The sequence below is a fragment of the Anser brachyrhynchus genome (assembly GCF_964034855.1).
Source record: "Anser brachyrhynchus genome assembly, chromosome: Z".
In the NCBI taxonomy this organism is placed as follows: Eukaryota; Metazoa; Chordata; class Aves; order Anseriformes; family Anatidae; genus Anser; species Anser brachyrhynchus.
Window position 1 is genome coordinate 52,816,723 of NC_137697.1, and position 24,163 is coordinate 52,840,885.

At 41.1% G+C, this 24,163-nt stretch overlaps 2 long non-coding RNA genes across 3 annotated transcripts in view; one reads left to right on the forward strand and one right to left on the reverse strand.

Annotated features, from left to right (window-relative positions):
- Positions 1–23,278, forward strand: part of LOC308185298 — a 47,184-nt gene extending 23,906 nt beyond the window's left edge. The window contains exons 2-4 of one of the 2 annotated variants that reach the window (XR_013943273.1): positions 17,838–17,969; positions 20,534–21,309; positions 21,778–23,278. This is a non-coding gene — a long non-coding RNA (uncharacterized lncRNA). Of the gene's footprint in view, positions 1–17,837; positions 17,970–20,533; positions 21,310–21,777 lie in introns of those variants that run through there. The other variant, XR_013943274.1, reaches the window with a different exon arrangement.
- On the reverse strand, positions 17,980–24,119 carry LOC308185297. Its single transcript, XR_013943272.1, has 5 exons — positions 23,686–24,119; positions 23,271–23,457; positions 21,538–21,826; positions 21,205–21,303; positions 17,980–19,731 (listed from the first exon to the last, which is right to left on the reverse strand). It is a non-coding gene; the product is annotated as an uncharacterized lncRNA (long non-coding RNA).
- Between the last annotated feature and the right edge of the window lie 44 nt (positions 24,120–24,163).

Here is a 24,163-nt window from a genome sequence, read left to right on the forward strand (position 1 = left end):
GACCTAAGGGAAGGTACGCTAGAATCAGAGGGGCTGGGTGCCAGTGAGGTCCTTTGGGCAGATCCACAAGGTGCTGAGTGTAAGGAGACGCACCTGAAGTGCTTCTACACGAACGCACGCAGTATGAGGAATAAAATGGATGAGCTAGAAGTCCTGGCCCAGTCCTGCAACTACGATATCATCGGCATAAGCGAAACCTGGTGGGATGAGTCCTGTGACTGGGGTGTTGCGATAGATGGTTACAGGCTCTTCAGGAGGGACAGGCAGGGTAGGCGAGGTGGTGGGGTGGCGATATATGTGAAGCAGGAGCTGGACTGTGTGGAACTTCAGGTCGGCAATGGCAAAGTTGAGAGCCTCTGGGTAAGGATCAAGGGACGAACGAATAAAGGGGATGTCGTTGTGGGAGTCTATTACAGACCGCCTGGCCAGGACGATAGCGCCGATAAATTATTCTTTACAGAACTAAGAGAGGCCTCGAGATTAACTCCCCTTGTCCTTATGGGGGACTTCAACTTGCCAGACGTTAACTGGGAGTGCCACACGGCTGACACAAGCAAGTCCAGGAGGTTCATGAAGCACCTAGATGATAACTTCTTGGTGCAGGTGCTAACGGAGCCAACTAGGAAAGGTGCCCTCCTAGACCTGTTGCTAGAAAACAGAGAGGGTCTGGTGGGAGATGTGGTGATTGGTGGCCGCCTTGGTCAAAGCGACCATGAAGTGGTTGAGTTCAAAATTTACGGTGACAGAAGGAAAAGTGCCACCAAAACCTCATCCCTAGATATGGGGAAAGCGGACTTCAGGCTGCTCAGGGAACTAGTCAGCAAGGTCCCCTGGGAAACTGCTCTTGAAGGCCTCGATGTCCACCAGTGCTGGTCATTCTTTAAACAATGCCTCCTAGAAGCACAAGATCAAGCAATTCCTAAATATCGCAAGTCAGGCAGGCGGGGCAGGAGGCCGGCGTGGCTGATCAGGAACATTCTAATGGAGATTAGGCGGAAACAGAGAGTGTTTCGCTACTGGAAGGAGGGCCAGGTGTCATGGAAAGAATACAGGGATGCTGTTCGTGTTTGTAGGCAGAAAATTCGTGTGGCCAAAGCACACCTAGAGTTGAAGCTGGCTGTGTCTGTGAGAGAAAATAAAAAGGGCTTTTTCAGATATGTGAATGGAAAAAGGAGAACTAAAGAATACATAGGGCCGCTCCTTGATAGGGAAGGTCTCCTCACAGACAATGACATAGGCAAAGCAGAGACGCTTAACGCCTTCTTTGCCTCTGTCTTCAATGCCGATGATGGGCTTCGGGACACAGGGTGCCCTGAGCTAGAGGACCGGGACGGTGGGGATGACAAACTCCCAACCGACCCTGAACGTGTGCGGGATTTGCTACTCCACCTGGATCCCTACAAGTCCATGGGTCCGGATGGGATTCATCCCCGGGTGCTGAAAGAGCTGGCGGACGTCATCGCGGAACCTCTCTCAATTATTTTTCAACGATCCTGGGAATTTGGAGAGGTCCCGGTAGACTGGAAGCTGGCAAATGTTGTGCCGATTTACAAGAAGGGTCAGAAAGAAGACCCTAGCAATTACAGGCCTGTCAGTCTCATGTCAGTGCCTGGTAAAATCATGGAGAAGATGGTTCTCGAACTTATTGAGGCTCACCTGGGGGACAAAGCAGTCATTGGTCCCAGCCAGCATGGGTTTGTGAAGGGCAGGTCCTGCCTAACTAACCTGATTTCCTTTTATGATAAGATCACCCGTATGATGGACCAAGGGAAACCAGCTGATGTGATTTTTTTGGACTTCAGCAAGGCTTTTGACACGGTTTCCCATAGGATCCTACTGGACAAAATGTCCACCATACAGCTAAATAAAAACATCATACGATGGGTGAGCAATTGGCTAACGGGCAGGGCCCAAAGGGTTATGGTAAATGGGGCTGCGTCAGGCTGGCGGGCGGTCACCAGTGGGGTCCCTCAAGGCTCCATTTTAGGGCCGGTACTTTTCAATATTTTTATAAACGATCTGGATGTAGGAATAGAAGGTATTTTGAGCAAGTTTGCTGATGACACCAAACTTGGAGGAGTTGTGGACTCGAATGAGGGTGGAAAGGCCTTGCAGAGGGATCTGGATAGGTTGGAGAGCTGGGCGATCACCAACTGCATGAAGTTCAATAAGAGCAAGTGCCGGGTCCTGCACCTGGGACGGGGAAACCCTGGCTGCACGTACAGACTGGGCGATGAGACGCTAGAGAGCAGCCTAGAAGAGAGGGATCTGGGGGTCGTGGTAGACAGCAAGTTGAATATGAGCCAGCAGTGTGCCCTGGCGGCCAGGAGGGCCAACCGTGTCCTGGGGTGCATCAAGCACGGCATCGCTAGTAGGTCAAGGGAGGTGATTGTCCCGCTCTACTCTGCGCTGGTGCGGCCTCACCTCGAGTACTGTGTGCAGTTCTGGGCACCACAGTATAAAAAGGACGTGAAACTGTTGGAGAGTGTACAGAGGAGGGCTACGAAGATGGTGAAAGGCCTGGAGGGGAAGACGTACGAGGAACGGCTGAGGTCACTGGGCCTGTTCAGCCTGGAGAAGAGGAGGCTGAGGGGAGACCTCATCACAGTCTACAACTTCCTCGTAAGGGGGTGTCGAGAGGCAGGAGATCTTTTCTCCATTAACACCAGTGACAGGACCCGCGGGAACGGGGTTAAGCTGAGGCAGGGGAAATTTAGGCTCGACATCAGGAGGGGGTTCTTCACAGAGAGGGTGGTTGCACACTGGAACAGGCTCCCCAGGGAAGTGGTCACTGCACCGAGCCTGTCTGAATTTAAGAAGAGATTGGACTGTGCACTTAGTCACATGGTCTGAACTTTTGGGTAGACCTGTGCGGTATCAAGAGTTGGACTTGATGATCCTTAAGGGTCCCTTCCAACTCAGGATATTCTATGATTCTATGATTCTATAATTTCTATATCAGACTTTCACACATAGCTGAGCTGTATATTTCAATGTCTATCTTAGTGTACACAAGATAGTCTTTGAGGTCTAAGATAGAAAAGAAATATTTTCCACATAGAACAAGTTCAGAAAAATGCTTAGTTATGATACACTTAGTCCGAGTAACAATTTTTTCATCTATAAAGTGGAACTTCTCTAGATTTCAGAAGCAGGCAGATGTGGGCTTACAGATTTCAGGATCAAAAACTAAAATAAAAGCCCAGATGCCTAAAACTCCTCTTACTGACATATATGCCCCACCTCACTTCTCCTTGTTTACTTCAAAAGGAGATGAACAAGCCGAGCATTTCTGGAAAATTCACTTCAAAATGGGAATCACATGAATGCCAAGTCACCTGAAAATTCCAGGGAACAGACTGACAATTAAATAGGTTGGTCTAGACCACTCAATCTTAATTGTATGTACAAATATTTTAGAGCTAAAGCTATAAAAAATAGCAATAGTAGTGGTGATAAATATTAGTACATATAGATAAAATACCAATATTTTCTCAGCCACAGATGTAGTTTCAGTAATGTTTGATTGTTGACTAGGATGAAACACTTACTATGATAAATTACATTTTCACCCATTTCTGATGTTAACTTTTGTCCAGGGTCAAAAGTTACCTATTTTTGGTTGCAGTTAAAAACTGTTGTAGGTGGAGTGAGATGGGTAGAAACAACTACAATTTACCCTAGCAAAGGCAGTATAACATAAAAAACCTACGTCCCTAAAAAGTAGAACTCGAAAAACTTCTGTGACAGGATAACTGAATCTATAAAAGTTCTGCTGCTGCAAAAGCATTGTTGGTTAGCTACACGTATGCTTTCCTGTCTCCTTGCCAACATGGTTATGTGGGTAAAACTTGCTGGTGTGGCTGACATTGAATGTGTACAGAGAGAACTGAGACCTGCTCTGCTGCAGGGTTAGACAAACCCAGACATTAAGGACATTTCCCTCTGGAGTTTCGTTAAATGAATTTGGTCAGTGATCCTACTGAACTGTAAATACCCGGATTAGTAATGTTGTAATGCATGTAGGCATTTTGCTCTTACCGAGGATGTATCCATCTTCTCTGCAAGAATGCATTTCTTAACTTCTGCAACATCTATCGCTATTATTCTGAATAAATGTTCCTTTTCAAGGATTATCCCCATCATCATGAAGACTGAGTACAAGGGAGAGCTCTGGATTATGTATTTACAGTATATTTATCAAAGCCTCATTTTCAGGGCCTCAGAGACTCTGAGTTTGGAAGCTGTTCTCAATCGAGTTTTGTGCAAAATGGGAAATAATGTCTGTGCAAACGCCTCATTTTTGGCCTAAGATTTTTCCAAACATTAAAATTGCTAGGTGCATGCCTCTGATTTCAGCATGTCACTAAATTTGAACATTTTTGGCACAGTATTATAGGTACACTTGTTTTTTCTGTATGTTCATATGTACATTTCTCAGTATATATGTGTTTACTGAAGTACATCTCGCTTGTTGGTGTTTATCTTTACTATTTTTTTAAATGATTTTTTTTTTTGCTTCTAAGACTCAGATTATAATTTATTATTGTCTAAACTTTAAAAATTGATTAGCATCTCTTCTCAACAGAAGTAGAAATAAAAGCCAATGCATTTTGATTAACCTGTCATAATACAAAAGTTTCTACATAATTTCTACAAAGTTTCTACCAAGTTATTCTTCAAAAAATTACTAATAAATAAATCATAATTTTCCCCGACCTACACAATTTTCAGGCAGGTTTTACATCTGCTTGGATAATCTATTTTGGAAGTTAGTTTATTTTGCTTGCAGTTTTGCTTTGCAGAGAGCAAAGAAGAGCTTTCTCAGATATCTAAAATATAGTGATTGCTAGGAGCCTCATTCCAAATGCTCAAAGTCAATAGGAATCTGGCCAGCTTAAATGAGTTTTGGGCTAGGTCCAAGGTGAAACATAAATAATTCACTAACTGAAGAGCTCCACAGTCTTACTGAGTACCTTTTTGTGTACACTTGAGGAAGGCACCATACTCCTGTAGTGCTGGCTGGTTTATCCCAACACAAATACTACTACCAGAGTGGTATGTAACAAAGTCTTAAGGCAAGTTTTTTTCAGGGTTGTTTCATTTAGCACTGATTTGTTTCTCAGAAAAGTGCAAAAAACCAAAACAAAACAAAACAGAAATTTGCTTCAGGAAAACACAAGTGTAATTTACACTTCCTAAAACACACGGTGACTTCATGTAAATCAGTGATTACAGCTGAGACCTTTGCTTCCTAAAAACTCATGTGTCTTGTTTTACATAGAATCCCTTATATATCTTTCCATTGACTTTTCTGCAGAGATTCTATTCATTATGTGATTTTTCTCCTCTACTCCAGTGCACAGAGGAAATTGTGTCCAGCCTCTTATTCACGACCAAATTTTGGGCTCTGGAAATCATAAACCAGAAAGGGAGTAGTGGAGGAACTGATGTAGTGTAAAAAAATCACCTTCAGTTCTAGAAGCAAGGCAGTCTGTGTAGTAGTGGGTGCCTCAGAAACAACACTGTCCAGCTAAGGCATCCTTCCTATTTCCTACAGGATACTTTCCCACTCTCTTGTACCTTTTCTCTCTGTCCTTAAATATCTCTGTCAGGTTTTAATAAGAAATAGAGAAATAACCAGTGTTCCAGTTTCCTGAAAAGCTTGACACAAGGAATGAAAAGGGAAACTGTGAAAGGAAGAAATGGGGAAAAATGACAGCAAAATGAATCACCTGGGTTACTGAGCCCAGCCTTTTACTTAGCATGTAACAGAACATACAAACTCTTTCAGAAATATATCAAACTCTGTGTTAAACATTGGTGCTATCCTTTACTCATTCCACATCTGAGGAAGAGGTTGTTCCAGAAACCTGTGTTCACTCCTAGCACATTTCTGGCTACCTCCAGCTTGCCATTTGCCATTCCAGAGTGCCCTAAACAGAAAGGCTGTGAGCAGCTCTTCTCCACCGCAGTAAAAATGCTGTCCTGTAATGGAAATGGCCTCCTACCTCTCATTTGCTCTGTCTCTGTAACCTTCATCTCCAGTCTTGGGTCATTCTAAAGGTGAACTGTACCATCAGTAGTAACATACTTTCTTGAGTCACAGCAGTGAACTTTTCCAGAAATGTTATCTAACTTGTAGAAATAATGCTGAAAATCATCTTTCTCTTTCACCTGCTTGGAGATGGTTAATGCTAGCTGCTGTGGTTAACAGCAGTTCTTGCATGATTTGGTTTCTTTTTATCTAGAGAATTTCCAAAAAGGTCAGTTCTCTTCTGACATTAGAATTAGTGTCTGTCTCTTCTGCAGTGTGATGAGTTTCTTGTAGAACTCCACAGTCTTGGAACAACACAGGCAACCGAAAGTCCTGAAGTTGACTAAAAATGTTTCAAAAGTCTAGGCTTCAGATAACTTTAGTTAATATGAGCTCAGTAGTAAAATTTAAGAAATACTGTAATATTGCTTGACCAAATATATGTGTGTATATATATATATTTCATTTATCAGCTGATACAGGTGTGAATTCTTCTTTTGCTGCCATACTGAAGCTATGGTTCTGCCATGGCTTGTTTCCTTTGCCCGTTGTAAAATGTATATGATGTCCTAGAGCTGCATAATAAATCATATAAGAAGATGGACCTAGACTCTTCACAGTGGTGTCTGTGAAGAGGAGGGGAGACAGCAGGCACATGAGTTGAAATGAGCAGTTCTTACTGAATTTAAGAAAAAAACCTTTTTCCCCATGAAGTCAGTCAAGAGGCGAAACAGGTTGCCTAGAGAGGTTGTGCAGTCTCTCTTCTTGGAGTTTATCAAGCACCAGGTGGACAACGTGCTTGAAACTGTTCAAGAGCAACCCTCTCTGGCCTCAGAGCTGACTCTACTTTGAGTAGGAGGACAGCCTATAGACCTCCCAAGGTTCCTTCCAGCCTGAATTATTTTGTGATTCTGTGATCTGAAATAAAAATAACCAGACAGGTTGCCACAATTTCAAAGCTATTAAATAATCTTCTGTTACCAGTAAACAGACCCCTCTCCATACCAGACTGGCAAGGTTAGTGTTTAAATAGATGTCCCACAATGCATACTATGATGGACAGATTATGCATGTGCCACCCAGTTCTTAAATAAAGCAGTTAACATGGCATGATCATTCTCTTATGAACATACACAGTCTGCTCGTGGATATATACACATATATATATATATTTAAATTATTTTTCTCTGGGAGCAAACACACCTAGTCATAATCTTACAGGCAACAAAAATGCAGGTAAGGAAAATTTTCTGGAGCAATCAAAACCTGCACAAATTTAGACACTGAAGAAATGCAGATTTGTGAATTATAACATGGAGGAAACACTGAATCCCTGAAGTAGAGAAACCCAGAATTGTTGTCCAGGCAAGAGAAGACGTGCTGTGGTAAACACTGTCTGAAGACTTCAGTTCTTTTTAAAGCATAATTTAAAGAAAAATATATTGTAGTCCTGCAGATTGAAGATGATAAAGGGCTGCAGAAGTGCACTAAGGTCACCCTTATGGATAAGGCAGTCTCTTGGCTCATAAATACCATGAAGCATTTCAAGTCACCATGGTTACTTTAGAATGCAAGCTATAGTTATTATTCCAGTAAAATTTTGTGTCTGTGAACCACTCTAAGATAAGAATAATGAACCTTTCGTTAGTTGGGCAGAGACATATCATTCTACCTCTCAGATTGCATAACTTCCATTTCATATGGGGGGAAATTGAGCTATGCAGCTTGAGTCTGAGCACCTGTGATTCTCAGGCAATTGCAAAGTGGAGACATGAGTTGCTTTGCCGAAGATGAGACTAAGGGCTTGACTGAAAGCCCATCGAGTCCATCTAATGCAGAACCATGCTTCCAGACAAGAATGTCACTGTAGGCCAAGGCCCTCGGTAGCGTAATCCAAAATAAGCAATACTTTTCTCCATGACATATATATGTATAGATATATACATATACATATAAAAATCCAGATTAAATGAGAAGTATGAGGGGTTCATCTGTGAAAAATCAGTTTGTAGTTAATCAGTATGACCTGTGATGTATCTTGGAAAAAACATGCTCCTGATAGGTGTTAAATTGTTACAACCTGTAAGGAAAAAAATCAGAGGGAAAAGCTAAGAGCTCGGTTTATTTCTTTAAAAATAAAAGTATTAAGATACTCTTTATGGTTTATTATTTCATATGTTATGTTTTTAGATGCAGAAGGTTTCAAAGTGAAACAGATGTGTTTTTTTGTTTGTTTGTTTGTTTTTCAAGTAGACATTTGCCAAGCAACTTTGAAAAGTGTTACCCAGAACCTCTGAGCAATGCTGGAAAGAACTTGATTCCCCCCACACTGTAACTATACTGTTACTGCTTTCAAGTAGAAAATCCGCAGATTTAGGACTTAACATACAGAATTTTTCTAGTCATCCAAAATATGTTTAAGGGAAAACACATGGCTTTTAAACATACAAAATGAATTTCAATCTACACACTCTATCTTTTTTACTATTTTAAGCTGCTGTTGTGTGGAAGTACAGAGAAGTCTGATTTTAACCATTTCACCATTAACCATTTCCAGAACAACAGACTAAGATGAGGTAAATTCAGGATTATGGCTTTGTCATAGGGTCAAAGAGCAGAATCTGACTAGTGTTAGAAAGCACTGGTTTAATAACAAATAGTAGCAGTAAAGTGAATGAAAACATACAAGAATTTTTATTCTCTGTTTATTTAAAAATTGGAAACAGGATCTTTATTGTGATAATACACCAGTTCATGGTATGTAGTGGTGTAACAGAAAAGGATAATGAGACTGTCCGGATCTATTATGAAAGACAATACAAGAGCAAAAGGCTCGTGGTTATGTGTCTCTCCATACTGCTCACAGAGTGTCACAGCAGCATTCTGAAGGGGCCTTCTCAACTAGTCTGCATTGCTTTTTAGTCCACCACATTTCTATTGTTTCAGGAAGTGAGAATGTTGGTTGCTCCTGATCATATTGCAGGCATTAAGTGGTGCAGATATCTGTCTGTTATGAACTAAGCTTGGTCAACCAAGTCTTTCATGCATAGTTGTTAACCATGTATAAGCTGAAAATCTGTTTAGATTCAAGAAGAGTGATCTACTGAAGATGTACATGACCTACAGCTAAATATTAGACTTTGCTGCCTGGTTGAATTTTTGCCCTTTCTCTCTCTCCATCCTCTTTACCTTTCAATTTTATTTTATTTTTTTGCAGGAGCAGAAAACTTGCTTTTAAGTATAGCAATTTGGCCTGAGGCATGAACATGACCAAATGCAGATAGTTAACAGTTAATTTCTAATAGTTCAAGCAAAGGGAGGTTTGCACATGCTTATTATAAGACATTGTTATCAGGCTGTACTGGTTGAACAGAAGTAAAAGTGCCAGACATCACATTGTTAAGTGGAGACTTACCAGTTAAATCTATAACGGTTTTCAGGTGAGAGACAAAACTACTCAGTTAAACGAACAGAACATTTTAATCATATAAAAAGTACTGAAATGACTCGCAATATTCAATAACATCTCTTCAAAATCATCTTTGCATCCTATCTTGGTGTATACAACACTGAATCTTAGCATGGAGATCTCCAAGGAGGAAGACTTCACAACCTTCCTGTGCCAGTGCTCCTTCACCCATACAGTAAATGTTTCCTGATGTTCAGAGGGAGCCTTCTGTGTTCCAGTGTGTGCCCATTGCCTCTTATCCTGGTACTGGGCACCACTGAAAACAGCTTGGCTACATCTTCTTTGCACTCTCGCTTCAGGTATTCTTCTACACTGATGAGATCCTCCAATCCTCCTCTTCTCTAGGCTGAACAGTCACAGATCTCTCAGCCTTTCCTCACAAAAGAGGTGCTCCTGTCTCTTCATCATCTTGGTGGCCCTTTGCAGGACTCTCTCCAGTAACTCTGTGTCTTGTACTGGGGATCCCAGAAGTGGGCCCAGCACTCCTGGTGAGGCCTCACCAGTACTGAGTAGAGGGGAAAGATCACCTTTCCTCAGCCTGCTGGCAATGCCTTGCTTGATGCAGCCCGGGACACTGCTGGCCTTCTTAGTGGCAAGGGCAGATTTCTAGCTGATGTTCATCTTGGTGCCCACCAGGACCCCTAGGCTCTTTCTGTAGAACTGCTTTCCAGCTGGGTGGCCCCAGCACATCCTGGTGCCTGGGGCTGTTCCTGCCAAGGTGCAGGACTTTGCCCTTCCCCTTGCTGATCTGCATGAGGTCCCTGTCAGCCCAGGTCTCCAGCCTGTTGGGGTCCCTCTGGGTGGCAGCTTGAGCCCCCGGTGTACTGGGCACTCCTCCTGGTTTTGGGCCATCTGCAGACTTGCTGAGGCTACGCTCTGCCCCATCATCCTGATTATTAATGAAAATGTTGAACAGTATAAAACTACAGAACAATTTAGTATTACTTGATACTGTAAAGAAATCTGACTGAATGCAACCCTTCAAAGCTCAGCTTTGTCTGTTCACTTCAGCAGTCACCAACCATTCTTTGCTCTTTGCTTGGAGCCAAAATTCTTCAGATTCAAATCTGTTGTGTCTAGTATTTTATCAAAAGATCAACATCATTAATTTGAAATACTTTTCAGAGTGTTTTAGTAGTCAGTTCAGTCAGCACATGCTTTCTTTGAAGAAATGAAAGTGCTCCAAGTTAGACAACATGAAGCATAACATGGCACTCTAACAGACAAAGCCATTTCACAATCACAACACTGATATTATTACTACAGTAGGAAGAGTGGTAGAGCGTGAGCACAGTATCAGAATTGCACCCTTACTGTTAACTGCAATACCAATATAATTACAACCTTATAACCATGGCACAAAATGAAGGGTGGTATTTTGTGTACAAATAAACCTGAAAATGTTTTTCAATATGATATGAAAAATCTCGGTCTTTCTATTGTTTCTGATATGGTTTGCACTGTAGCGTCAATAAAGAGCACAATAGGTAAAATCTTTTTCTTGACAGCTTGAGGTCAGATTTTTGAACAGAAGGGAACCGAACAAAAATCAGCAAATAATAAAAAGATATGACAGGGTCCTCACTGAATGTCTAAGTCAGTATTAAGTCATAAAGTGGACTCTTCGAGGTTATATATGGCATTCCAAGGTCCTAAAATCTATAAAAGGTTGGGGAGTCAGGTGGTGTCCTAGGCACCAAAGATAAATAATACAAAAGATTGGTTTGAAGTAAAGAAATAAAATAGCTGCAGAATGGATTACCATGATCAACCATCCGAACCTCTTATATTACACAGGCTATAGGTGTTAACTGAACTAATGCTTTATTTCCACTCATAACTAGGCTCCTGGACAACAGCAATTTGCACTCAGATGCTGCGGCTGGGTTTGGTTAGTGGCTCTGCCATGAGGGGCAATGGCCTTGCCAACTACACAGGAGAGGCAAGCAGCATTACTTTCCCCACTCCTCCTTAAGTTTCCTCTAACCAACATGGCAGGACAAGACAGTGGGATGTTGCTCAAGCTTCTGAGACACTTGCTGTGTTCTGGTGAGCATGATGAATTCAGCAGTGTCACCAACACCACTTTGGTCAACTGTGCTGCAAGCTTTCTGCTTCTAACAGCCATTGTGACAGTAAATGGTGAGCTTGTCTGTGTAACCTGGCTCTGTCAATAGCTGAGGCCTCTGAGGTGAAATCTCTTGTATCAGCCCACACTAATATTAAAAAAAAATACACTCCAGCTGCTTGCGTCCCAGCACCTTCCTTGAGACTCTACTGAATAAGGTTTAGACAGGGCAGTGACTGTCATTGAAGTGGTTTTTTCCTGTATCTGTCAACAAGAGGTACGACACCAGGGAATGATGAAGTGCAGCGAGGACCATTCTGCTTTGCTGATCCATCCCTGTCATTGTGCACAGCTCCCTGCAAACTTTAACAGCAGCTCTTCTAATTCTAGGTATGAAATTCCTGATCTTTTTGAAGCAGTGAATGGCCAGGAGCCATATCGCCTTGCAGTACACAGCCAGCTATTTACACACAGCTGCTTTTGGACAGCTATCAGTTAGCTGGGGTTTCATCCAGTGAGCATAGTCCATGCAGATTTTGAATTTCTCTCACTGTTTATTCAAAATGTCATGAGCACCAAGTCAAACTCCAAACAGAAGTCATTGCACCAACTTTACTGCTTTATCAGCCAAACTTGTAGTCTCAGTCAAACACCTGTATCAAGTTACCATATGCAAGATAACAGTTTACCTCTCTGGCAGTGTAAATAAACCTTGAACCGTGTGTCAGTCATATATGCTTTGGAAATGTAAAAAGCAGCCAACTTGAATTACAGTCAGGATCTTAAATCTTTTATTAGGCACAGTTGGGTGAAGATGCAAACTTATTTATAAATACAGAAAAAAACTTAGTTTTTCATAAAGTGAGGAGGAATGGTGTGTGTTTGTTGCCTCTGCAGATCAGGTTGCTTTATAGGTGTGTCACTACAGATGCTAGCACTGGCAAATATTGTCTCCACTGGTTGCTTTGCTTGATCAAATGGTTTTTAACTCTAATCAGCTGTTCCCATGTTGGCCTCTTAGGAGTGGAGCTTGTCCCGCTCTGCACAATGCATCAAGAGAGGCTTCTGGCAGCCCTGCCCATTTCTCTGGCCGTCCTGTTTCTGCTGCTTCAAGGCCCCATGTACTCGTGTATTGCCTCCCTCCTCCCAGGAATATCAAACAAAAACAAACTTCTGCTCTTAGTTGCCAGCTTCTGTTCCTTTGGCTCTCCTCATTTTTTTTTTCCTTTTTTTTTCCTTTTTTTTCTTTTTTTTTCTTTTTTTTTTCACTTTTTTTTTTTTTTTCTTTTTTTTTCTATAAGTCATTATTAAAACCACCCATTTACCAAACCACCTCTGAGAGGCACCTGGGGTGGGGGTACTGCACCTGGACTGGGGCAATCCTAAGCATGAATACAGGTTGGGCAGAGGAAGGATGGAGAGCAGCCCTGTGGAGAAGGACCTAGAGGTGCTGGTTGATAAGCTCAACATGAGCCAAGAATGTGCACTTGCAGCCCAGAAAGCCAACAGTATCCTGCGCTGCACCAAGAGCAGCATGGCCAGCAGGGTGAGGGAGGTGATTTTCCTCCTCTGCTCTGCTCTCATGAGACCCCACCTGGAGCCCTACGTTTTGCTCTGGGGCCCCCAGCACAAGAAGGATGTGGGTCTGTTAAAGAGAGTCCAGTGGAGGGCCACAAAGATGATCAGAGGGCTGGAGCACCTATGAAAAACAAGGCTGAGAGAGTTGGGGTTGTTCAGCCTGGAGAAGGGAAGGCTCCAGGGAGACCTTATAGTGGCCTGCTGGTACCTAAAGTGGGCCTACAGGAAAGCTGTAGAGGGACTTTATAAAATGGGAGGTAGTTATAAGACAAGGGGTAATGGCTTTAAACCAAAAGAGGGTATATTCAGGTTGGATATTAGGAAGAAATTATTCACAATGGATGTGGTGAGGCATTGGAGCAGAAAACCTGTGGATGCCCCATCCATCAAGGCCAGGCTGGATGGGGCTTTGGGCAACCTGATCTAGTGGGAGGTATCCCTGCCCATGGCGGGGGAGGGTGGAATTACATATTATTACTTATTATTGGAATTAATTTTTAATTAATAAATTAGATGGTCTTTAAGGTCCCTTCCAACCCAAACCATACTATGATTCTATGGTTCTATGACTCTATGGTTCTATTATTCTACGATTCTTTGATTAGAAATTGTTGTTCATGTCAAGCCTGATGTTGACCACAACACCTTTTAAAAAAATCCCTTGTGCTTGTTTCCCATGGGCAGTCTCAACGACAAGATGCTTTTGCCCAAGAAAAAATGTAAAACTACTTTGACAAGATGTTTTTGACATTTAGGACTTAGAAAGGATATGTTTTACATTTGGGGGCAAGTTCTAATATTTTAAGTTTTTTAAATAGCTTATAGTTTTCAAATGCATCTCTTAGTAGTTCTTCATAAAAATAAAAATAACACCCAGAATAACTTTAAAATTCTGGAGCTTTTCCCTGTTACAGCTGGAGATTGCTCTGATCTGACAGTATACATTTTTGCAAATGCATTTTTGCATTTTTGCATGCTACATGATGTGATCATCATTTGTTTATAAAGACAGAACACTTGTCAAACATGCTATGCATGAATGATGGAAAGGGTCCAAAGAAGGAAATTTAACATCATCTGAGGCAATAATACATCCAACAATTAACTTGAAACTTTCCTACTGCCTTTCAAATGTTATTCCACAGTTTTAAGACTGTTAAGGTTGTTCTTCTATTTCTATGCTAAACTTTCTCATCAAGGTTTCCTTTCTTCTTTTTTTTTTTTCCTTTTTTTTTTTTTCTTTAAAGATAAAACTTCCTTTCCTTGTGTAATGCTTTCTGCAGTGGTAAATAATAAGCTTTGTGCATTCATCAGAGTTTAGAGTTGCTTATGAAACAGCTGTATATGATGTTGAAGTACACTGCCGAAGTTAAAAAAGATAACTCCAAAAGGAACGTCATAAACAAAGCTCTTTTTAAGTAGTGCCAGACACAAATCAACAAAGCTTTCACCAAAGGCCACTCAAAATGTATTATTAACTTATTAGTAGCAAGTAACTATAGTCATCTGCCGAGGTGACAGCACTCTTGACTGTAACGTGCAGCTTCCTAGGTACACAAAGCTCTTCTGCTGCCAGTTCCCCATCTCCTCTATCTAGCTTAAACACTTTTGTAGCTGATCAAGAGGAGAAAGTGCTAGTTTTAAGAAGTAACCATTATTATTACCCTTGATAAAAATATTATGTAGTTAAAAATAAGCCAGAGTAAAGGAGGCAGAATATTTTATTTTTATGCTATAATGTAAGAATGTAGGAGTGATCACAGTATTTTGTTCTGAGATCAGAAGTCCATTTCACCCAACACTGGTGAAAGAGGCAAAGCAGGTGTATTGGTGAAACTGCAAATGCACGAGATAAGCTCATACGATATTCTACAATGGATATCTGCCAGATGCCAGGCGGGTGATTATCTCTCCAGAGCCAGAATCAGGTTTTCATTCATCAATGTAAAATACAGTGTAACTGACCTGATCTGGTAAATTGAGGAAGTAGTTTGTCATTAGGACATTTTTTTTTTTCAAAAAAGCATAATTTCTTTATATGGCATGCTGGGATTGCTGAATCCCAGGTTTACCAGTGGCAGCAAAGGCAGAGTTCTGCAAATATACATGCACAAGTCTTCAACGAAGCCTCTCTGTTCACCATTTTAAGATAGACTTTAAGACAGACATTTTAAGATAGACTTTAATCCTTTCCTGCCTGGTTCTTTAGCTGCTATTGTGAAAAATACCAGGAAAAATAGAGAACCATTTGATGGAGGATACTGGACTGAAACTTACTTTCTCCAAAAGTGAGTGGGAATGAATGGGAGATGTGTTATTGGGGAACAGAGTCAGAACTCTTTCCTGCAGAGTAAAACAATATGGCTTTAAGTGAAGTTCCAGATATACGCTGCAGGCATTTGAAAGAGAAAAAAAAATGAACTGTGATACAGATTGTCATAGAAAGCATAGTGCAATGTTAGAAGAAAAAAAAAAAAAAGAGAATTGTGGGGCAATTGAATTCTTACCATCTCTTTCTGTAGTGAGGAAGCTATGACTCATTATGGTTAAAGGGAAAAATTAATTTTTGGTTTTGAGCCCATGAATCTAGCCAAAGAATGTCATTAATTCCATACCCATCATTTCCACAGCTTCACATTTTCTTGATACTAGGCCTGAAACACTCTAAAGGAAATGTAGTCTATAATAAAGAATTAAAGGTCCCTGAGCTGTAGGAATTTCACTTATTCCCTAGGTACCGTTGGGTATATTGGTTGATTTTTATATATTCCTCAAACACAAATATTTATTTTTGTGTCTGATCCTAATTGTGTTCCCTTTTGCAACAACTTTTACAGACCTTCCTTTCCATATCTGGTGGCAGAAATTTCAGAGGTATTTAATTATTTTCTAACGTAATGACAATGATGTTGTTGTAATCATAGAAATCATAGAAACTCTCAGCATGATTGGCAATGGTGGTCCTCAATATTTTGGAACTTAATCTAGAATGAAATTTCTCTGATTGATTGTATTTAATTCCATTAAAGTGAGGAAAAAAAAAGTCAAAATCCAGATACTTGAAAATAAACTGACAGAATTGATATGGAGCAAACTCCTGTCTTCTAATCCTGCTTTCAAGAATTGGTAAACTGGCAACAACTGATCCTCTGTTCTGGCATTACAGTCAAATTAATTTTAATTTTAAACTCATCTTTATAGCTAGACTTAACCTGGGCTTATCCTCCTCAAGTGTTCACTAAGCTAATCTTTGAAGTTCTCACTAAATGCTGAGAATAATTGAAAGCATAGCCCATAACAGAAAAACTGTAGTCTACATTTTTAATTAAGTGAATTCTCATGAATTCAAATGAAATAGACTGTGTTTATTTAATTGACCTGAATAAAAAGGCTCATCTCTTGAACCATTACTTGGAACAGCATTAAACGCGTTGTCCTCTCCGCAGCCACTAATGTGAATGAATGCTGCTTATAATAGTGAGAGTTACAGAGCTGGTCTTCATCTCATATTTCTTAAACAGAGCAACTACAACAACAATACAAGTGCATATATCAAAATGACATTCATAGAATGTCAACGTAAGTTAGGAAACGTCTCAAGTTGGTTTGCACAAAGTACACAAATGCTCTCGTATTTGAACTCAATTTAGTTGGCTACTTAACAACAACAAATCTCATGATCTGCACTTTAACTTTTCTTCTTAAGTTTACTCATGTCTAAGACTTTATCTGCTGTCTCCTCTTCATGCTCTTGACCTCCTTCTCCAGGGACATGCTAATTCTTCATCCTGGCCAGCAGAACAATTGTTTTCCCGTCACTCTTAGAGTTACATGTGCTCCCTCTGTTTTTAAGCACCTGGGTTTGCTGTACGTCAAACCCAAGCTGCAGATTCTTTTGCAAGTTTCTGAACCTGTCTTTTTCTAGTCATTGATCACAATTTCCTTGAAAGAAAATTTGGCAATGGAATACAAATCATACCAAACTTGCAGCACTTCAGTTAATGGTGTCTCTGTAATATTCAATGGCAATGTTTGCTCTGTCATGTGACAAAGAAAGCCACATGCTTTACAATGACCACATATAAGATTGTTCTGAATTCGGAAGATTCCATTTTCCAGGCTTGAAAATATTGCTCTGAATATTTTGGCAATCCAGCTGTACAACAGGAGCACTGACTGATTTTACAGGGAACAAAAGGTCAAAGTCAAGCCAAATTCTAAATGTTTAGTCACACAATACTTGCTTAATATGCTGACACAAATTTTCTTCAAAATTTAATCTACCAACTATGAATATGCCTTTTGATTTATCAGTGTTTAGAATATTGGTACAAGTATCTGTATGGATGACACTGATAAATAAATCAAGGTGTTCCATAAGTAAAATGCATATGTTCTGAAAAGATCAATTAGACCTACAGGATTTTTTATTTACTTTTATTTTTTGGTAACACGAATCACTCACAAACTAATCCACAAGATTATCCATTTCTGCATTTTGGGCTTGGCTACAACAGAAACTCTAAGTTCCTCTAAAGCTAATGGGAACTGTAAATCCTGATTAAGGAATAATTCAGTTTTACTCAAGCATAAGAATTAGGAGGTACTCAATGGACTTGTCAGGTAGTAGATTAAAAATAAACCCTTTTTTTTTTTTTTTTTTTCATTTGTTCACAATTTTTAAGAGTCCATCTGACACCTGCTACAATTTAAATGTGCCTGAGGCTTGCTGGAGTTAACCAGATCAGAGAAGTTATGTGTTTCAAGGGAGCACCCCTGAATTAGGATCATGAAGAGCATCCTCAGAAGACTGTTGGGTAAGCAGACCACTGTAGTTGTTTTTTTCAGCTGCTTGCACTGCTAGAGGCCTTAGGCCCATATTGGTGCTGTGGCTGCTGTACATTTTTTGTGTTATTATTATTATTTTTGTTGTAGAGGTTATCCATGCTTTTAATAATTTTTGTTGTTCATTCCAAAATCTCCATTTATTTCTACATTTGTATGCACTTTTAAACGTTTATACTAAAACATTTCTCAGCAGAGTACCACAGAGGGAAATGGAGTGGCTTACAGTGCTCTTCTCAAATGAAAGAAACACCTTGACGTTCATCATATCTGACACTCTATTATATAGCAGGAACATGTGTAGGCAAGAATCTATGGACAAGGTCATACAGCACTGCATTAACAAAGAATGTATATGGCATGAGCTATCTGGCCACAACCTGCAAATGAAAGATAAAACCCAAGAGAGAGAAGTTTTCTTTCCTTGCAGCTGCTTTTTACTTTTAATCCATGTTCTGTGACAGAATGCAGAGGAATCAAGACACCACTTCAGGTCTTCTTATGAAGCAAAAATTAGATGCTTCTCTAAATAGGAGTCAGGTAATTTTTTTGTCACGTCAAACTTGCCAATAGATTGAATTTTGAGCACAGGTGAAAGGATAATTTACCATAAATAATGGATCTGATTCTTTTAGTGTTCTTTCTGCCCAGAAAGTATCTACTAAAATTCTGAAATTGTTTTTTCTGTTGATTTTTTTGATGGTTTTTCATTTTCTTCTTTGAATCTGTAGTACATCCAGACCTTAAGCTAGTTGGTAACTAGCACTGTTTTTTAAGCATAGTTTTCTGATCGTGCAAAGATTAGGCAGCCATGACTTAGGTATGTAGAAGCACTGCTTTGCTGTGCAGGTGTAGGAACATGGGCACAGGCTGCCCATGGAGGCTGTGGGGTCACCCTCCTTGAGGATCTTCAAAAGCCCCCTGGACTGGGCACCCTGCTCTGCGTGGCCTTGCCTGAGCAGGGGTTGGAGCAGTGCCGCCAGAGGTCCCTGCCAGCTTCAGCCCTGCTGTGACTGTGTGATTCTGTGAACTGCCGATCTGGAAATTATGAATTGCTCTTGACTGAAATGAAAACATTCAATACATTTAATTCAATCTTTTTCACCGCTTCTGTAGCAGTTCTCTTTTACTATCTACTATTCCTTTTGGAACTCTACTCACCTCTGTCTGAGGACTGAAATTTGCACCATTTTTACAATTTTTTCTCGCTGTTGCCACAAGTCATGATCAAATCATACTGCGTTTGTAGTGCTTTTTATTCTGCAACCTTCACAAATCATCTCTGTCTAATCTATACAGAAAAACAAAACAAAACAACAACAAAAAAACAACATCCAAGTCCATAGCAAAAAAATCCAAAGATTTTTAGTGGATCTAGATTTTAATTTTAACTTTGATAATGTTTAACCTCAGCTATGTAGTTAACTGTACACTTGTAGGCAGCTTCACTTAAATCAAGGGGGCTAATCTAAGTGTACATGCTTTGCCATGATCAAGGTTTATGACATTCCTCCCATTGGTATATTTTTGAAATATCCTGCATATTTTACATCTTTGTGTCAAGCGTTCAGTGTCAGTCATTATTGCAGAGGAACTGCGGTGAATGATTCCTTCTGGAAGTGTGAGGATTCCTTCTGGAAGTGTGAGGAGCTTTTGTTTGTTAGAAGAGAATGTGTTCATATAGCAGATTTCTTTTCTTGAGCTGATGTGCAAATCTTCCATCCAAGTTGTCCTCTGATGGAGCACCAGTAAAAAAATCCTTAACATTTGGTTTATGTAATGACAAACTAATCTTAACTGGAAATCTTCCAGATAGCTCAGTTCCATCAGTTATTTACGCACAGCTCATTTTGTTTGGTAATAGAAATACATGAAAACAAAATTCTCATAGATTTGGAGACAAACAGGAAAAGAAGCCCTCTGAATCCAGCCCCCAGAAGACTAAACTGGAAATAGAACCCACATTTTAAGTCTTCTTGAAAAGTCATTTAATGGATAACCTTCCCCTCTAACTTTAATTTAGTTGCCAGGAAAACACCACACAATTTCTGATAACTAGTTTATGATCTATGTTGTCCCCCTTATGGCTATAAGGAAATATATGGAAATATATGGAAAATCTGCTGAAGTTTTTAGCTGCAGCAAAGCAATTACCCTCTTCCTTCCTTGAATTAATTTATTGATGAATAGAGCTTAAGAGTAGAAAGAGCACAAGTAGCAGAAGAATCTGCAAGAAAGGAAGGCTGTCATTTTATTTATCTTTATGCTTACATGTGGATATTTAAGCTCTATCTTTATGCTTACATGTGGATATTCTTTGTGGTGCTATATGGTCTTTTTGGAATATATCTGTGAACGTGCTGCAGGGGTGATATCATTCAGAGAAGTTGCATATTCACAAAAGCTGAAAAATTATAACTGAATTCGTTTTTATTGATGGTTCTATAATGAGTTGAACGCATGGCCTGGCTTCAGTTGCTAAACTGCCTGCTTCTACCAGGATCTCATCTGCTATCCTCCCACCTTTTTATTTCAGGTGCTCAATGCAGTCTGCAGCCCATTTGTTACATGAGCTAGCAGCTCTCTACTATACCTGTGTCACGCTTGAATCTGACCCATTTCCAGATCAGGATCCTGCTACTTTTCTGCATCGTGCACAATACTGTAATCAATGGCTGAATGATGCAGGTGAGAATAAGAGTGGGAATTGTGGCCTCTAGTGTAGGATACAGCTTCTCTGCTCACTGTCAGAACTGGAAAGGACAGCTTCAAGTAATTCTCTGGTGACTGTTTTGTGCCTGTTCACTGCAATCTATGGAGTTTCCCAGCTGCTGATTTATATTCTGATATAACAGTGTATCTTTTTTAATTGCATAACTTCTGCTGCTTTTACCTTCCCCTCAGCCACAAGAGCCTGTTCTGCTCTCCCTGCTTTGCAAGTCCATTTTAGACTATTTTTGTAATCATAATGCTTTGTAAGTCAGGGTTTTATCAATTTTGGGGTTTATAGCTCAGGCCAAAGAGAGAAATAAAGGGAAAAAGAATCAAAGGAATTGTCACAGCTAAGAGGTAGCAGAAAGAACAACCTTTTTCTTCCTATCTAAAATTGACCGCAGAAAAAAATCAGACTGGTTTAAGTAACCACAGAGTATAAAAATTAGGCTTGAGGTTAAATCTAGTCTTCCTGGAGACAATGGAACAATTTACCTGCATTACACATTTGCAGGAATGAAGTACTGCATGGGTGATTTGAGAGTAAAAGACGGAAGTCTGGCACTGGAGTCACAGTCGGGCTGGAGGTCCCATCTGCAGGTACAAAACGATTTGCACTTCCCTATAACTTACCATTTTGCCTGTTCGTGTTTCTGAGCATATTAATGCTCTTTACTTTTTTACAAATGGGTAAAGAATAACAGGAATAGGGAAAGAACACCAAGAATTAACAAATAGTTAAAACAAATAAATGATCAAAAATTTAATGTATTTCAACTAATAATTTCTGTCAATTGTTTTTCAAAGCTATTTTCAGCTCAGTCTTACCAGTTTGCTTGAATTGACTCTTACGGTTTCCAGGTTTCCACCTTGTAACCTGGGGCCAACATACTCCATATTAGGCTTTTGTTTTGCAAACCTTGGATCTGCAATTAAATTTCCAGAACCAGGAGTGGTTGAAACTCTCCTATTCCATACAGGGCCAGACTGAGTCTTTCTGTGTCCTTCTGCTGCCTCCTTCTCTTCTCCCACGCTTACAGGTTTTTGTCTTCTTATTCCTGTTGGCAGTTAAGCCTTCACTTCTGAGTTTTCATTCAGTGCTTCAAGTGGAATGTGGCTAACAGCAAGAAAATTCAAGACATTACAGCCAAACTAAACAGCACAGACTTTGAGGAGAACTCAGCAACTTAGCTTGTAACAGGCAACAAACAGGTATAAGACTTTCCAGATATGGGAAAGTATACACAGCAGAGCAAACCAGGTTGCTTACCTGGGGTAACAAACTAAGCCATTGGGAAGAAAATGAAGGTTTTAGGGCTCATGTCCAAGATGGAGATCTACAATCATTGGTGGTGGTTCCAGTAAAGGACTTTGGAATGTGGGGTAGGTTTTCAAATGGTGTGCAGATGACGGGACATATAAGGAACGTGGCTGCCTAAATGCCTGCTTTTCAGCAAAAATTTAGAAGAATTCTCCTTCACCATCTCAAGACAGAGTTTAAATATATAGCCTTTAATGTGAGAAGAGGCCTATTAGCTGATGGGTAGTAACCTGTAGAGAAAGCAGGCAGGAGAACCGGCACAACCACTATTAACTAAGAATTTCTACGTTTCATTTGCGTAATAAAAACTAACTGACTGACTGTGTCTGAAATTTGCTCTCTCTAGCTTTCTGCTGTGTGTCTTTGTATGTTATTATCCTGCAGCAAAGACAGGGGGCAAGAAAGAGGAGAGAGAATAGCCAAAGCTGCTTGGGAGACTGGGACCTGTGGGCTAAACTTCTGAGAGTGCCTTCACAGCTGCCACTCTGGGCTGGGGAAGCCACAAACACCTTACTACACATATCTTGCCGGGAAGCACAGGGCTGTGAGCTGGGTCAAATCAAAGAAGCAAGTGCTGTGGGTTGTGTGCAAGGCAGTGCTTGCGGAACTGTTGGCAAGGCTGTTGGCAGCTGGCAACATGTCCTGAGAACGTACGAATGGTAAAAGAGGTGCAAGTGAAGAAGGCCATATGGGGTTTGGCAGTGGCCCCACGCTGTCAGGAAGAAGGTGGCTGAGCTCAGTTACCTGGTATCAAGCTGGTTGTTATTAAAAGCTAGAATTCAGCCAGGCTTCAGAGGGAGTGCATGGGCACAGAGACCTGCTCAGCCTCCAACTGGAGGGAGCGGGCACAGTCCATACTCAGAACTGACAACAGCAGAGAAGAGGTCTGAGTGTGGCATGCGTCCAAACAGAAGAGAAGAACGTGGACCTGGCCCTCCTTGTAAGGAAGAGACATCACAGATACCCACCTCTGAGCAGAGGTAGTGAAGGGAGCAAAAACTAGCTGGTGAAAAGGTCTCAGGAGTGGCTGTGACTGAAGTCCAGTCGTGTGTGCCAACGGAGTGGTGCCAGCAGGTTATGTAACGTCCAGCAGAAAGAAGAGGGGATGAAAGATACTCTCTGATTTCTTTGAGGAAATTTGTTCCAGGAAATGGAATAATTACATGATGTAGCAACGTGCCCTAAGTGGCTAACAGTCTGATCCTGATGCACTGAAGTTTGAATTACTATCACAGCTTACCATAGGTTTGAATATCAGAGGCTGCTTGAGTCCCACATTCCTCCCTTCTAGTTGCCTGATCTTCTGGTAGGCTTGCAAGCATTCCCAGTGATGCAGTAGCTGATGAGGGAGCTGCAGGGACATGCTATCAAGCTGATTTCACTCAACAAATAGAAATCCTTTGTGGACCACTGAAAAATGCGGTTTCCTGGGGAGTTAATAAAAGTGGATTCGAAAAACAAAGTTAGTTGTTCAAAACCTAAGGCCAAAAAGAGAAAGCTGAATTTTCTATTAGCCTGCAGCATGTGTAATTTCAAACCATTTCAACCTACTTTGCCTCAGACATTTTAACCTTGAGGAAGGTAACTACAAAAGCTGCAGGGTAACAGAATCCAGTTCTTAGCACTTGTTTCTCTATTTATTTATTTAATCATACCTCCCTATGTAGCATTTTATGGAGTGACACTATGCAGCAGCACATCATCTTTCTTTCACTGTGCTATGTCTACACTGCTCCTGGTGCCTTCGCAGTGGGAGTCTTTGTGTAGTGTGTTGAGCCACCATGCTGTACTTCCCTTGGCTGCTTGTTTCTCACTCTCTGCCCCTTACAAGCACAACTGGGGCCACTTACGATAACGCGGGACCTCGCAAAGCTCCCGCAACCCTCAGCAGACCCTGAGCAAACCGTCGGTGCACTGGCACACCTGTGAGGTGCCACCTGGCTGCGTTACCCCCTCATGGACGCGGGGGGGGGGGGCAAAGAAGCAGCACGCTGGCTGCCTGGGCCAGCACCTCACGCCCCCGGCCGCCACTCCTCAGCCGAGCCTCGGCGCACCTGCGGCTCCTGACTGGGAGAGAGCCGCAGAGCCGCAGCCCCGGCTCTGGAAGGGACCGGGGCTGGAAGGGGGCTCAGC